The sequence below is a fragment of the Heptranchias perlo genome, chromosome 14 (assembly GCF_035084215.1).
Source record: "Heptranchias perlo isolate sHepPer1 chromosome 14, sHepPer1.hap1, whole genome shotgun sequence".
NCBI classification, from domain to species: Eukaryota; Metazoa; Chordata; class Chondrichthyes; order Hexanchiformes; family Hexanchidae; genus Heptranchias; species Heptranchias perlo.
The window spans coordinates 6,016,918-6,030,870 of NC_090338.1; the positions used below are offsets into that span (position 1 = coordinate 6,016,918).

Here is a 13,953-nt window from a genome sequence, read left to right on the forward strand (position 1 = left end):
CGCCATTGGCCGTTGAGTTTCGGCCTCGCGGCGGCTGTTTGAATCGGGGCGCGCGCGCGCGGAGGTTGGAGGCTGCGCCCGCGCCGCTGTTTGAATTGGGGCGCGCGCGCGCGGAGGTTGGAGGCTGCGCCCGCGCCGCTGTTTGAATCGGGGCGCGCGCGCGCGGAGGTTGGAGGCTGCGCCCGCGCCGCTGTTTGAATCGGGGGGCGCGCGCGGAGGTTGGAGGCTGCGCCCGCGCCGCTGTTTGAATCGGGGCGCGCGCGCGCGGAGGTTGGAGGCTGCGCCCGCGCCGCTGTTTGAATCGGGGCGCGCGCGCGCGGAGGTTGGAGGCTGCGCCCACGCCGCTGTTTGAATCGGGGCGCGCGCGCGGAGGTTGGAGGCTGCGCCCGCGCCGCTGTTTGAATCGGGGCGCGCGTGCGGAGCAGAGGCAGCGTCCGACGATGGCTCGGTCGGATGAGGTAGGGGGGGGGATTAGAGGATGGGGGCAATATTGGACCAAAGGCGCCCAGATATAATTCAGTCCTCAATTTAAAATTGTACATTCCGCCCTTGTTGTATTTCCGTTCGGAAATGCGGAGGCCGGCAGTTTCATGATCAATCCCTATGTAAACATGTCACTGTGACAGGTGTCGCTGCAACGCCTCCACTGGCTGGAGGGTGTAATTACAGTGCGATAAGTTTGACGTGGAAATGGACGTTAGGTATTTATAATAGCAACAGTTGACGGTAAGTGTCAGTAGTTGTAAGATTTTTATTATATAATTAGTTGATTTGCAATTGGATTGTTCAGTCAAAAAAAATCTCTCTCTCACTTCACTTTCTCTTACTCTTACTCACTTTCACTCTGTGTGTGGCTCTCTCTCTCTCACTTTCTCTCTCTCTCTTCCCCCCCCCCCCCCCCCAGGTAATTTTCTCTGCACCACAGAAGGAAGTTCTGGGGCATACTAGGCTTGATTTTCTGACATTAGTGAGAAAGAACTTGCATTTCAGTAACACATAGGACAAAGGCTGAACAGCCAATTATTTACTTTTTTGACGTGTAGCTGCTGTTGTAGTGTAGGCATATGCAACAGCCAACTTATAAGAGATAGGAGCAGGAGTAGGCCATTCGTCCCCTTGAGCTTGCTCCGCCATTCAATGAGATCATGGCTGTTCTGATTTTTACCTCAACTCCACTTTCCCGCCTTTTCCCCATATCCTTTGACTCCCTTGCTGATCAAAAATTTGTTCAACTCAGCCTTGAATGTATTCAATGACTCAGCCTCCACAGCTTTTTGGGGTAAAGAATTCCAAAGAATCACGACCCTCTGGGAGAAGAAATTCCTCCTCATTTCCGTCTTAAACGGGCGACCCCTTATTCTGAGACTATGCCCCCTAGTTTTAGATTCCCCCATGAAGGGTAACATCCTCTCAGCATCTACCCTATCGAGTCCCCTCAGAATCTTGTATGTTTCAATAAGGTCTCATCTCATTCTTCTAAACTCCAATGAGTGTAGACCCAACCTGTTCAATCTTTCCTCATAAGACAACCCTTCCATACCCGGAATCAACCTCGTGAACCTTCTCTGAACTGCCTCCAATGCAAGTATGTCCTTCCTTAAATAAGGGCACCAGAACTGTATGCAGTACTCCAGGTGTGGTCTCACCAGCACCCTGTACAGTTGTAGCATGACTTCCCTGCTTTTATACTCCATCCCCCTAGAAATAAAGGCCAATATTCTGTTTGCCATCCGGATTACCTGCTGCACCTGTATGTTGACTTTTTGTGTTCCATGTACGAAGACACCCAGATCCCTCTGTACCGCAGCATTTTGTAGCATTTCTCCATTCAAATAATATTTTGCTTTTTTATTTTTCGTCCCAAAGTGGATGACTTCACATTTTCCCACATTATATTCCATCTGCCAAATTTTTGCCCATTCACTTAACCTGTCAATATCCCTTTGCAGACACTTTGGGCCCGATTTTAGCACGCGCTATCGGGTGCGTTCTCGGCGGGGGGGCCTCGAAAATCGTGAAATGCAGGATCCCGACCGGATCCTGCCTCGATCCCGCCCACTTCCGGGTTCCCCGCTGATGCGCCGGCGTGCGCGCGTAGCCCCCGCTGGTGGGAATCCCGCAGGCAATTAAAGCCAGCGGGATGCCACTTGAGAGTATTTATTTAGCTATTGCAGGTCATTAACTGACCTGATTAAGGGACTGTGTGTGATTTTGGATCAACATGGGACTGTTTCCCACACTGGGGGAAACACTCCCAGATCGAATGGACGTGTTGCAGCTGTCAGCCTGTGGCAGCTGCAAAGGTCCATTTGACAGGTGGGGGGGGGAGACCCTCACCCATTGCAGGAGGCCACTCTGTCACTTGGGACAAAGTTTGGCCTCCACCACCCTCCTCCTGACGGTCAAAGTCACCAATCTGCACACTTACCCCGGGGTCCGGAGACATGTACCTACCTTGCGGACCCCCTCAGATGTACATCTTGCGGATGGGGGCCGCCGTAGCTGCAGTCATGACCTCCTCGGAGGGCGAACAGCATCACCAGCCTCGCCATCCACGCTGTCCACCTCTGACACGTGGAGCTCCACAACAGAGTGCTGTGACACATCCACCTGTACAGCAGGAGGGAGGGCTACCGCAAAGAGAGATGCGTCGCAGAGGGCACTACCCTCGTCACAGGTTCCACAGACCGAGGCTCAGCCTCCTGGACCTCTCTGAGCAGCAGTGCACACGGAGGCTCAGAGTCACTCGACATGTAGTCGTGGACATCTGCAGCCTTCTTCATGCCGAGCTGCTCCTGGCTGGCCCGTGCACCATCTTCCTACCTGTCGCTGTCAAAGTCACCACTGCCCTCCCGAACCTCTCCTCCACAGCCTTCCAGGGTGTAACCGGAGACATCGCCGATGTCTCTCAGTCATCTGCGCAGAAGAGCCCTGCAAATACACCTACACCCACTCTTCAGTGACACAATGGGTGGCATCAGTGGTGGGTCCTTATAGTGATACCCAGGTGCGGGCATTATTGCACAAACCGGACAGGATTCGTGAAGACATGGCAATAGTGGTGCCAATATAATGTGTGATGTGAGTTGTTCTGAAATTCAATAGAAGTAACACCCATGACAAACCCTCAAACACCCTTGTGCATCCCCTTCATGCTCACGACACGTTTGCCTTACGCTGCCTACTGCACATATGTGATGCATGCCCTGTGGCTGCAGCACAGGTGGTGGCAGGTTGAGTGAGGCTGGCCGTGAGAGAGATGCACGAGAGGGTGAGTATGGGATAGAGCCATGAGATTGTATGAGGATTGGGTTGCGTGGTAGTGGCGGGGTGAGTACTGGCGAGGTGAGTAGGTGCAGGTAAGATGGGGATGGGGTTTGAGTGGGTATGAGGGATGATGTGACAGAGTAGTGTTGGCAGTGCCGAAGGAGATGTGGGGTGGGGGCAGTGATGTGGCAGACGGAGTGTAGGGGAAAGACTACGTGTACTCACTTTGGCTGACCTACTGAGGTCATTGGACCGCCTCCTGCACTGTGTGCAGGTGGGCGATATGTTGGTGGCGCAGGTGACCCCCTCTGCCACCTCGAGCCAGGCCTTCCTGGTGGCGGAGGTGGGCCGCTTCCTCCCGCCCACCGGGTGGAAGATCTCTGGTCTCCCCCTCCTCCTCACCCCATGTATTGATACCTGGGGTGAGGCATCATTAAACTGGGAGCAGCCTTCCCCCTGGGCTGCTCCATGCAGTCATCTTTGCTATTGGTTGCAGCATCTGTCAGTGGAGGACTGCCCCTTTAAATAGAGCGCCTCCAGCTGACAGATCTTACTGCGCATGCGCAGCCCGCCCGACACGCAGATCAGCAGCGGGGAACCCGCAGGAGCAGGTAAGTGGCTCCAATTAGTGGGTTGCTTGCTACGATCGCGCGGGAAACCCACGCGCCCGCTTGCCCACCCGCCGAGAACCCGCACCCCTGCTAAAATCGGGCCCTTTGTGTCCTCATCACAACTTGCTTTTCCACCTATCTTTGTATCATCAGCAAATTTGGCCACAAGACACTCTGTTCCTTCATCCATTTGCATGCAGTGAGGTCCCACATACAGCGATGAGATAAGTGACCAGTTAATCTGTTTTTTGGTGATTTTGGATGAGGGAGAAATATTGGCCAGAACACCAGGAGAACTGCCTGCTGTTCTTTGAATAATGCCGTGGCATCTTTAACATCCACCTGAACTAGGGTTGCTAACCCTCCAGAATTGTTCTAGAGTCTCCAGGAATTAAAGATTAATCTCTGCTGCAGCAACCCAGGAGAAAAATCATTGGGGTATCAAAAAAAAATATTTTTTTCATTTTCTTTTGTTATAAAAATATTGGAGATGGGAGAAAAGACTATTTGGCTACGTGTGGCAGTTGGAGGCAGGAGGTCATGTGATGATACCTCCAGGAATACGTCCAACCAGTATTGGCCAGCATTACCTGAAGAGACAGACCGGAACTCAGTTTAATATCTCATCTGAAGGACGGCACCTCTAACAGTGCAGCACCCTCTCAGTTCTGTACTGGAGTCTCCACCTAGATTATGTGTCGAAGTCCTGGAGTGGGACTTTACCCACAGCCTTCTAACTTAGAACTGAAAGTGCTACCACTGAACCAAGCTGGCACATACCCGTGTCTACTGCACGTTCTTTGTCTGCGCCCTTTAAATTTAATGGTTGGAAAATCATGTCTGAATTTCCAATATGCGCTGTCAGGAGGTTGGGCTCCCACTGGCAGTGCAGAGGGGGACATTACCTCAGATTCTCCGTCTCACTTTTTCTAGCTTTCTGTCAAGCTCTCTTTCCCTCTGTTACCTCTCTCTCATGAATACGTATCTTTCTGCCGGTTATAATTTTAATGATTGGAAAATTGGAGCATCGCAGATCGGGCGCGCTGATCTTCACACCTTGCCAATTCAGCTCCTGTCTTGTGAGATTCTGCACCAGTAGTGGAGTTTTAAAAAAATTTACCCATCCGTGTCTCACTTTGTAAGCCTTGTATATTTCTGTAAGATCATAAGATAAATATGGATGAGGATGGCCATTTGGCCCCAATTCATTCATCCAGAAAGACTCTACATTCCCTTTGTCCCTTCCCCACCCTCATTGTAGTATTTAATTTTTTGAAAATTATTCCAGATTTTCGCCTCCACTACTCTATCCAAAAGTCAATTCCATGTATTGATTACTCTTCTTGATATTCTTAAAATTGCTTTTTATTAGTTTGAACCCATGTCCTTTTTTCTCTAGTCTTACAATTTACTTTGAAGTAATATTCCAGATTTACCATTTCAATACCAAATCTTAGTACCACTGAAACATCACCTCTCGGTCTTCTTTCAAGGCTAAAAAGTCTAATAAACAACACTCCTTGTAATTCAGCCCTCTAACACTAGGGATGAGTTTATCTGTTCTTCTTTGAACTGCTTCCATGGCTTGAATGTCTTCCTTGTGTCTTAGTGATCCGAATTTGACACTGTACTCAAAATGTGGTTTGACTAGTGCATTATAGAGTTTGAACATGGCTTCCTCTAACTTGTACTCTACTCTGTTTGACAAAGGGATCGTACCCGAAAGGTCAACTCCGCTGTTCTTTCCACAGATGCTGCCTGACCTGTTGAATGTTTCCAGCATTTTCTGGTTTTGTCTGATTTCTGGCATCTGCAGTTTTGTTTTTTATACTCCACTGTGTTGGCTATATACTTCAGCATTCTATTTGCTTTGTTAATTGCTGCTCTGCACTAACTGGACATGTTGAATGTTGCATCTACTAAAACTGTTGGATCCCTTTCAATTTCATCCTTAGCTATTTCAACATCATTCATGGAGGAGATAGGTAGCCTATTTTTTTTCTTGTATGCAGTATTCATATTTAGTTACACATGCCATTCTTCTGCCCACTTAAGATTTTTTCAGATTCATTTTGTACGCCTCATGTGCTTTCTCTTTGTGTCTCCCACTCTGAAAAGTCTTATGACATAATTTTTTTGTCAACCTTTCTGTATGCCTCGCACACACTTTCTCTCTAAGTCTCTCACTTTCCTCTGGGGTGGAATGTGAGCTGTGAGGAGGATGCAAAGAGGCTCCAATGTGATTTAGACAAGTTGGGTGAGTGGGCAAGAACATGGCAGATGCAGTATAATGTGGATAAATGTGAGGTTATCCACTTTGGTTGCAAAAACAGAAAGGCAGATTATTATCTGAATGGTGATAGATTGGGAAAAGGGGAGGTGCAACGAGACCTGGGTGTCCTTGTACACCAGTCACTGAAAGCGAGCATTCAGGTGCAGCAAGCAGTTAGGAAGGCGAATGGTATGTTGGCGTTCATTGCAAGAGGATTTGAGTACAGGAGCAGGGATGTCTTACTGCAGTTATACAGGGCCTTGGTGTGACCACATCTGGAGTATTGTGTGCAGTTTTGGTCTCCTTATCTGAGGAAGGATGTTTTTGCCATGGAGAGAGTGCAACGAAGGTTTACCAGACTGATTCCTGGGATGGCAGGATTGACATATGAGGAGAGATTGGGTCGACTAGGCCTATATTCACTAGAGTTCAGAAGAATGAGAGGTGATCTCATCGAAACATATAAAATTCTAACAGAACTAGACAGACTAGATGCAGTGAGGATGTTCCCGATGGCTGGGGAGTCCAGAACCAGGGGTCACGGTCTCAGGATACGGGGTATGCCATTTAGAACCGAGATGAGGAGAAATTTCTTCACTCAGAAGGTGGTGAACCTGTGGAATCCTCTACCACAGAAGGCAGTGGAGGCCAAGTCATTAGATGTATTCAAGAAGGAGATAGATATATTTCTTAATGCTAAAGGGATCAAGGGATATGGGGAAAAAGCGGGAACAGGGTAATGAGTTAGACGATCAGCCATGATCGTTTTGAATGGCGGAGCAGGCCCGAAGGGCTGAATGGCCTACTCTTGCTCCAATTTTCTATGTTTCTCTCAACACACATGTTGCCTGTAGGTCTGTGTTACTAATTTGTAGATACCTTCTCGGGTTCAGTGGCATCATTCGCTCCCTACACCAGTCTGTGCGTCTTACTTTTATAGAAGTTGACTCACACTTGTACAACAGTGAGACCTGGGGATGCAACAATGAAACCTCTTTTTGATCTAGACTGGACATCTATATCTTTGGCAATCAATCTCATCTCTCCACTAGAAGAGATGAGATGTGGTTCGAATCGTTAAGCGGCTTTATTCCAGGGTAAGGTGAACTTGGAGCAACAATTGGCAAAACTTATTTTTACTTAATGTGTAAAAATAACAAACTTGTGACACTGCCCCAATTTGTCGGTTTGTCTGAATAAATGGAATATAACCCCTCGTCATTCTGACCTCCGCTCCCTGCAGTCTCCTGTCTTTCATAGCTTTTACTGCTTGACTGCCTGAGCAACATCTTGTTTTTCAACAGTCTCTTGCTGGCTCTGCATTCCAAAAGCGTGTATCTCTTTTACTCCCCCTCTCACAAACAAATAGAAATCAAAGGGTTTTCCAACACAGTGAGTGAGAGGTGTTGTCTGATTACCCATATAAGCTAATGAATCATTTATTGTTTAGTCTCTAGGATATACAACTGCCGATTAGCAATATTAAACCTCAGCATAACTCTCTTGATCTATATTCAATTGTTGTGGTTATGTGTCCCAAAATTCTCTTGCTTTTTTAATTGCTTTTTGACAAAGTGGCAGATCTGCTATCTCCCAAGTACCTTTCAAGTTTCCCTATATTAATTCTATTCTTTCATTGAATACCAATGATGCATATATTTTCTCAATATACAATACTTTAAAAAAATTTATGACCAGAAATATTAAATCTCTGCTGATTTGAGAGATTAGCTTCTATCTGGGATTCTCCAATTCTCTCTCTTTTCCACACCTAATTGCACAACAATCCAAATCTGAAGTCATGAAGTACCTGCAGCAGAGTCTCACATTCCACAATAATTTGGCTATAAACACTGATGTATTAAGCCAGTTAACATCCCATGCAACGTTCATTTAACTTTCTCATTTGCATTCCATAGATAATAGAATCATCGAAAGGTTATGGCAGGGAAGGAGGCCATTCGGCTCATTGAGTCTGCACTGGCTCTGTGCAAGAGCAATCCAGCTAGTCCCTCTCCCTCGCCTTATCCCCGTAGTCCTGCAATTTTTTTTACTTTCAAGTACTTATCCAGTTCCCTTTTTGAAAGCCGCGAATGAATCTGCCTCCACTACCCCCTCAGGCAGTGCATTCCAGATCCTAACCTCTCGCTGTGTAAAAAAGTTTTTCCTCATGTCACCTTTGGTTTTTCTGCCAATCACCTTAAATCTAATGCCCTCTGGTTCTTGACCCTTCCGCCAATGGAAATAGTTGCTCTCTATCTACTCTGTCTAGACCCTTCATGATTTTGAATACCTCTATCAAATCTCCTCGCAACCTTCTCTGTTCCAAGGAGAACAATCCCAGCTTCTCCAGTCTATCCAGGTAATTAAAGTCCCTCATCCCTGGAATCATTCTAGTAAATCTCTTCTGCACCCTCTCTAGGGCCTTCACATCTTTCCTGAAGTGTGGTGCCCAGAACTGGACACAATACTCCAGTTGTGGTCGAACCAATGTTTTATAAAGGTTCATCATGACTTCCTTACTTTTGTACTCTATGCCTCTATTTATAAATGGTAGTCATTGTCTGTAGTGTCGCGACAGAAGCTGGGGGTTCCCTGTACGATGGGTTTCAGGATGCCCTCGATGTATCCAGAGAGGTTCTTTGTTTTTTTGTTGAATGTGTATTCGGGGGTTCTGCAGATGACACCTCTCTGTCTGAACACGGTGATTGCCTTGGCAACGGGCAGTTGCAGGGGCAGTCTGTAAACACCATGTATTATTCAATATGTATAAATGCGTAGGCTTCAAGGAGATCTTGAAACATTTACCTGAGGAAGGAGAAAATCTCCGAAAGCTTGTGAATTTAAAATAAAATTGCTGGACTATAACTTGGTGTTGTAAAATTGTTTACAATCTATTTATAAAGCCCAGGATCCCGTATGCTTTTTTAACCGCTTTCTCAACCTGCCCTGCCACCTTCAAAAATTTGAGCACATATACCCCCCCCCGACCCCTCTGTTCCTGTACCCCTTTTAGAATTGTGCCCTCTAGTTTATATTGCCTCTCCTCGTTCTTCCTACCAAAATGTATCACTTCACATTTTTCTGCTTTAAATTTCATCTGCCACCAGCCTGTCTATTGCCTCTTGAAGTCTATCGTTATCCTCTTCACTGTTCACTATAGTTCCAAGTTTCGTGTCATCTGCAAATTTTGAAATTGTGCCCTGTACACCCAAGTCCAAGTCAATATATATCAAGAAAAACAGTGGTCCCAGTACCGACCCCTAGGGAATACCACTGTACATCTCCCTCCAGTCTGGAAAAACAACAGTTCAATACCACTCTCTGTTTCCTGTCACTTAGCCAATTCTGCATCAATGTTGCTACTGCCGCCTTGGGCCGCAATCATGATGACAAGGCTACCATGCGGTACTTTATCAAACGCCTTTTGAAAGTCCATATACACCACATCAACTGCATTGCCCTCATCTACCCTCTCTGTTACCTCATCAAAAAACTCCATCAGGTTAGTTAAACACTATTTGCCTTTAACAAATCCATGCAGGCTTTCCCTAATCAATCCACACTTGTCCAAGTGACTGTTAATTCTGTCCCGGATTATCATTTCTAAAAGTTTCCTCACCACCTAGGTTAAACTGACAGGCCTATAGTTGCTGGGTTTATCCTTACACTCTTTTTTGAAAAAGGGTGTAACATTTGCAATTCTCCAGTCCTCTGGCACTAGCCCTGTATTTAAGGATGTTTGGAAGATTATGGCCTGTACCTCTGCTCTTTTACAGTACCGTAGCTTTTAATCTTTTTTAAAATATAAATTGTAACAGTTAAAATAAAATTAAAACATTTTGTTAAATACATTGAAGCAACCCACCAAACTTATCTCAGTGCCTCCAGCCCTACGACATCTACCACCAAGAAGGACAGGAGCACCACTAACCTGACTGTACAGTCCCTTGATTACCTTTGGGTTAAAATCCAGGAATTCCCTACCTAATACCATTGTGGGAGCACCACAAGGACTGCAGTGGTACAAAGACACGATCTACCTCATTTTGTTTATTCATGCTCAGGATGTAGGCATCACTGGCAAGGCCAGCATTTATTGCCCATCTCTAGTTGCCCTGGCTTCAAGGCCACTTCAGAGGGCAGTTAAGACCACATTGGTATGGGATTGGAGTCACATATAGGACAGGTTTCTTTCCCTAAAAGACCAGTTGGATTTTTATGATAATCCGACAGCTTCATGGTCACTTTTACTGATAACCAGCTTTTTATTTCCAGATTTTGTAAACGTAGTTCAAATTCTCAAACTGCCATGGTGGGATATGAACTCACATTCTCTGGATTATTATAGGAACATAGGAACAGGAGTAGGCCATTCAGCCCCTCGTGCCTGCTCCGCCATTTGATAAGATCATGGCTGATCTGTGATCTAACTCCATATCCCTTGTAAACAATCTTACAACACCAAGTTATAGTCCAACAATTTTATTTGAAAATCACAAGCTTTCGGAGGTTTCCGAAAAGCCTCCGAAAGCTTGTGATTTTCAAATAAAATTGTTGGACTATAACTTGGTGTTGTAAGATTGTTTACATTTGTCAACCCCAATCCATCACCGGCATCTCCACTCCATATCCCTTAATACCTTTGGTTGCCAAAAAGCTATCTATCTCAGATTTAAATTTAGCAATTGAGCTAGTATCAATTGCCGTTTGCGGAAGAGAGTTCCAAACTTCTACCACCCTTTGTGTGTAGAAATGTTTTCTAATCTTGCTCCTGAAAGGTCTGGCTCTAATTTTTAGACTGTGCCCCCTATTATTAGTCTAGGCCTCTAGATTACTAGTCCAGTAACATAACCACTACAATACCGCACCCAGCATCTTCTCCTAGCAATTAAGTCTGGGCAATAAATGTGGTCTTTCCGGTATTGCCAATATCTAGAGAGCAAATTAAAAAATCTTTCTTACAATGTGTATTATTTTTCCCTTTTTTGGCACCAATTTTCTGCCCTTTTCTACACTTTCTATAGGGTATCCACAGGTGTTAGCAGCCCTACAGGACCTCACCCAAATGGACATTGTTCATCATGTAACTTGTGATACAACAACCTTTGGTGGAAATGAATGTGTGATCACAGGTGAGCTCAATCATGTCTTCATGCAAAGACCACACATGCATTTACAGCAGTGTTTTTTTTAGGATCAAGAGTTAGAACCTTGGCTGATTTTTCCCCTCCTTAACCCCTCAGATAATGCAGCAGTCTGTGCTTGCATGCAGCAAGACCTGTACAACATCCAGGCTTGGGCTGATAAGTGACAAGTAACATTCACGCCAGACAAGTGCCAGGCAATGACCATCTCCAACAAGAGAGATTCTAACCACCTCCCCTTGACATTCAACGGCATTACCATCGCCGAATCTCCCATGATCAACATCCTGGGGGTCACCATTGACCAGAAACTTAACTGGACCAGCACATAAATACTGTGGCTACAAGAGCAGTTCAGAGGCTAGGTATTCTGCGGCGAGTGACTCAGCTCCTGACTCCCCAAAGCCTTTCCACCATCTACAAGGCACAAGTCAGGAGTGTGATGGAATATTCTCCACTTGCTTGGATGAGTGCAGCTCCAACAACACTCAAGAAGCTTGACACCATGCAGAACAAAGCAGATAGTTTGATTGACATCCCATCCACCCCCATAAACATTCACTCCTTTCACCACCGGCGCACTGTGGCTGCAGTGTGTACCATCTACAGGATGCACTGCAGCAACTCACCAAGGCCCCTTTGACAACACCTCCCAAACCCACGACCTCTACCACCTAGAAGGACGAGGGCAGCAGGCATATGGGAACAACACCACCTGCATGTTCCCCTCCAAGTCACACACCATCCCGACTTGGAAATATATCGCCGTTCCTTCATCGTCGCTGGATCAAAATCCTGAAACTCCCTACCTAACAGCACTGTGGGAGAACTTCACCACACGGACTGCAGCGGTTCAAGAAGGCGGCTCACCACCACCTTCTCAAGGGCAATTAGGGATGAACAATAAATGCTGGCCTTGCCAGCGACGCCCACATCCCATGAACGTATAATAAAAAAAATTGTAGCACCTATATTGCCATCTAGTCGAGTTCAGCTAACTCACCACAGACTGGAGATCAAGCCTGGAACCTTCCAGCCCTGTACAGTTCAGCTCAGTCATAAGGAGATCCCATGTACTTAATTTTAAAACAGCATGGAAATAAACTGCCTAATCCAGAAGTCTCCTACCCCTGTCTCCTGAGTCAATAGCAAATGTGACAGTGAATCTCCCTTGCTTAACATTGGCCAACGAACTCTGCAGTTTAAGGTAATGGAACTGCTGGTTTGCTTGGTGATTTATATTTTAATATTTTTGTGTAAGATTTATAAATAATGGAAGGATGTGAATTGAATGCCAATGTTATCAATTCTAACAGTGGCAACTGGTGCTTAGAGTTCCTTTGAATTCCAACTCAATTTGTAAATGCAAATCGTGTGCTAATTTGCTAATGATTTATATGGAAACTGCAATGTTGCAAAATTTCATCTTTACTATTAATGCGAGCTCATCAGACAGAAATTGCAGTCCTGATTTTCCACATGCTATATGAATTTACAGTAGTAGAAGTTCTATATTCTACTGAACCCTGCCCCAAATATACTCCCTTATAACTACACAAATATTTGTCCATATCCAGTACCTGTCTAATACAATACTTTTTGTAGAGGGAAATGGGAATCAAATCACCTGCAAATAAAAATCAAATTTGACTGTTTACTACTAAGTTTAATTTTCTTTAGCTCAAGGTGCTTAAGTGGATTTAGGTTGAGGCCCAGAGTGGTTTGAACAGGATTTCTATGAGTTTCCATAGCACATTTCTGTCTTCTTGTTCCTAGTGATGTCTGCTATATTTAGCTTTTAAATTTAGTTCTCTAGTAGCAGAAGCAGCAGGTTAGGGAGAAACTGCTGTGTGTAAGCAAACTTCTAATAGGAAGGCAACAAAACTATGGCTGGCCATTTGTTCTGGTGCAGCAGGAATTCAGCAAGAGAGTCTGTTCAGAATCAAGATTGCAACTGCAGGTGAAACTTGACCCAGAGGCAAATTTGGAAATTACCAGTTCAGTTCACTTGTGTAGCAGTGGCAAACCTGGTATATTGGAGAAATCTTTTGCTTTCATTTGTGATCTTACAACTCATCATTCATTGGAGTGCAATTCCATTTATTAAATTTAGTTATTTACTGAATGGTACACCTTGTGATGCATTGACTTAATTACTATTACTACTTTGCTAAACATTCATACTAGTGACAAGGTGAAAAGTTGCCCATTACACTGATAATATCAAAAAATACAATTCTCCCAGTGGGAAGGGGAGAATGTGCACCACCCAGTGATGTACAGTAGTACGATTTTCTTTTATCTAACAAATATTAGAGACAAAAGCCCAGAGTTTCCGCTCGATTGCACTGGCTTTTTCAGCGCAATCCGGCCGAGTCAGCGCAAAATATCGATGAATTTCGAATTACACGTGTGTAATTTGCGCCTGGCATAAGTCAAGTTTCCACAGTGTTTTGCGCTGGCTAAAAAAAATCGCTGAAACTAGCCCACAAAACTGGCCGTACCCCCACTCGAATCAACGAGGATGGTAGTTTTTGCCGTTCCAGGTGGGTTTTAAAATTAAGTTAGCTTTCTTAGGCGCAATGGCACTAGTCGGCACAGTTTAAATGTTTTTAAATATTAATTCATTAAGAAACTGACTAGTGTACACCAATGA

At 45.3% G+C, this 13,953-nt stretch overlaps 1 long non-coding RNA gene across 1 annotated transcript; it reads left to right on the forward strand.

Annotated features, from left to right (window-relative positions):
* The first annotated feature begins 371 nt into the window (after window positions 1-371).
* Window positions 372-13,364, forward strand: LOC137332034 (uncharacterized). Its single transcript, XR_010965557.1, has 3 exons — window positions 372-458; window positions 11,178-11,285; window positions 11,397-13,364. It is a non-coding gene; the product is annotated as an uncharacterized lncRNA (long non-coding RNA).
* The last annotated feature ends 589 nt before the right edge of the window (window positions 13,365-13,953 follow it).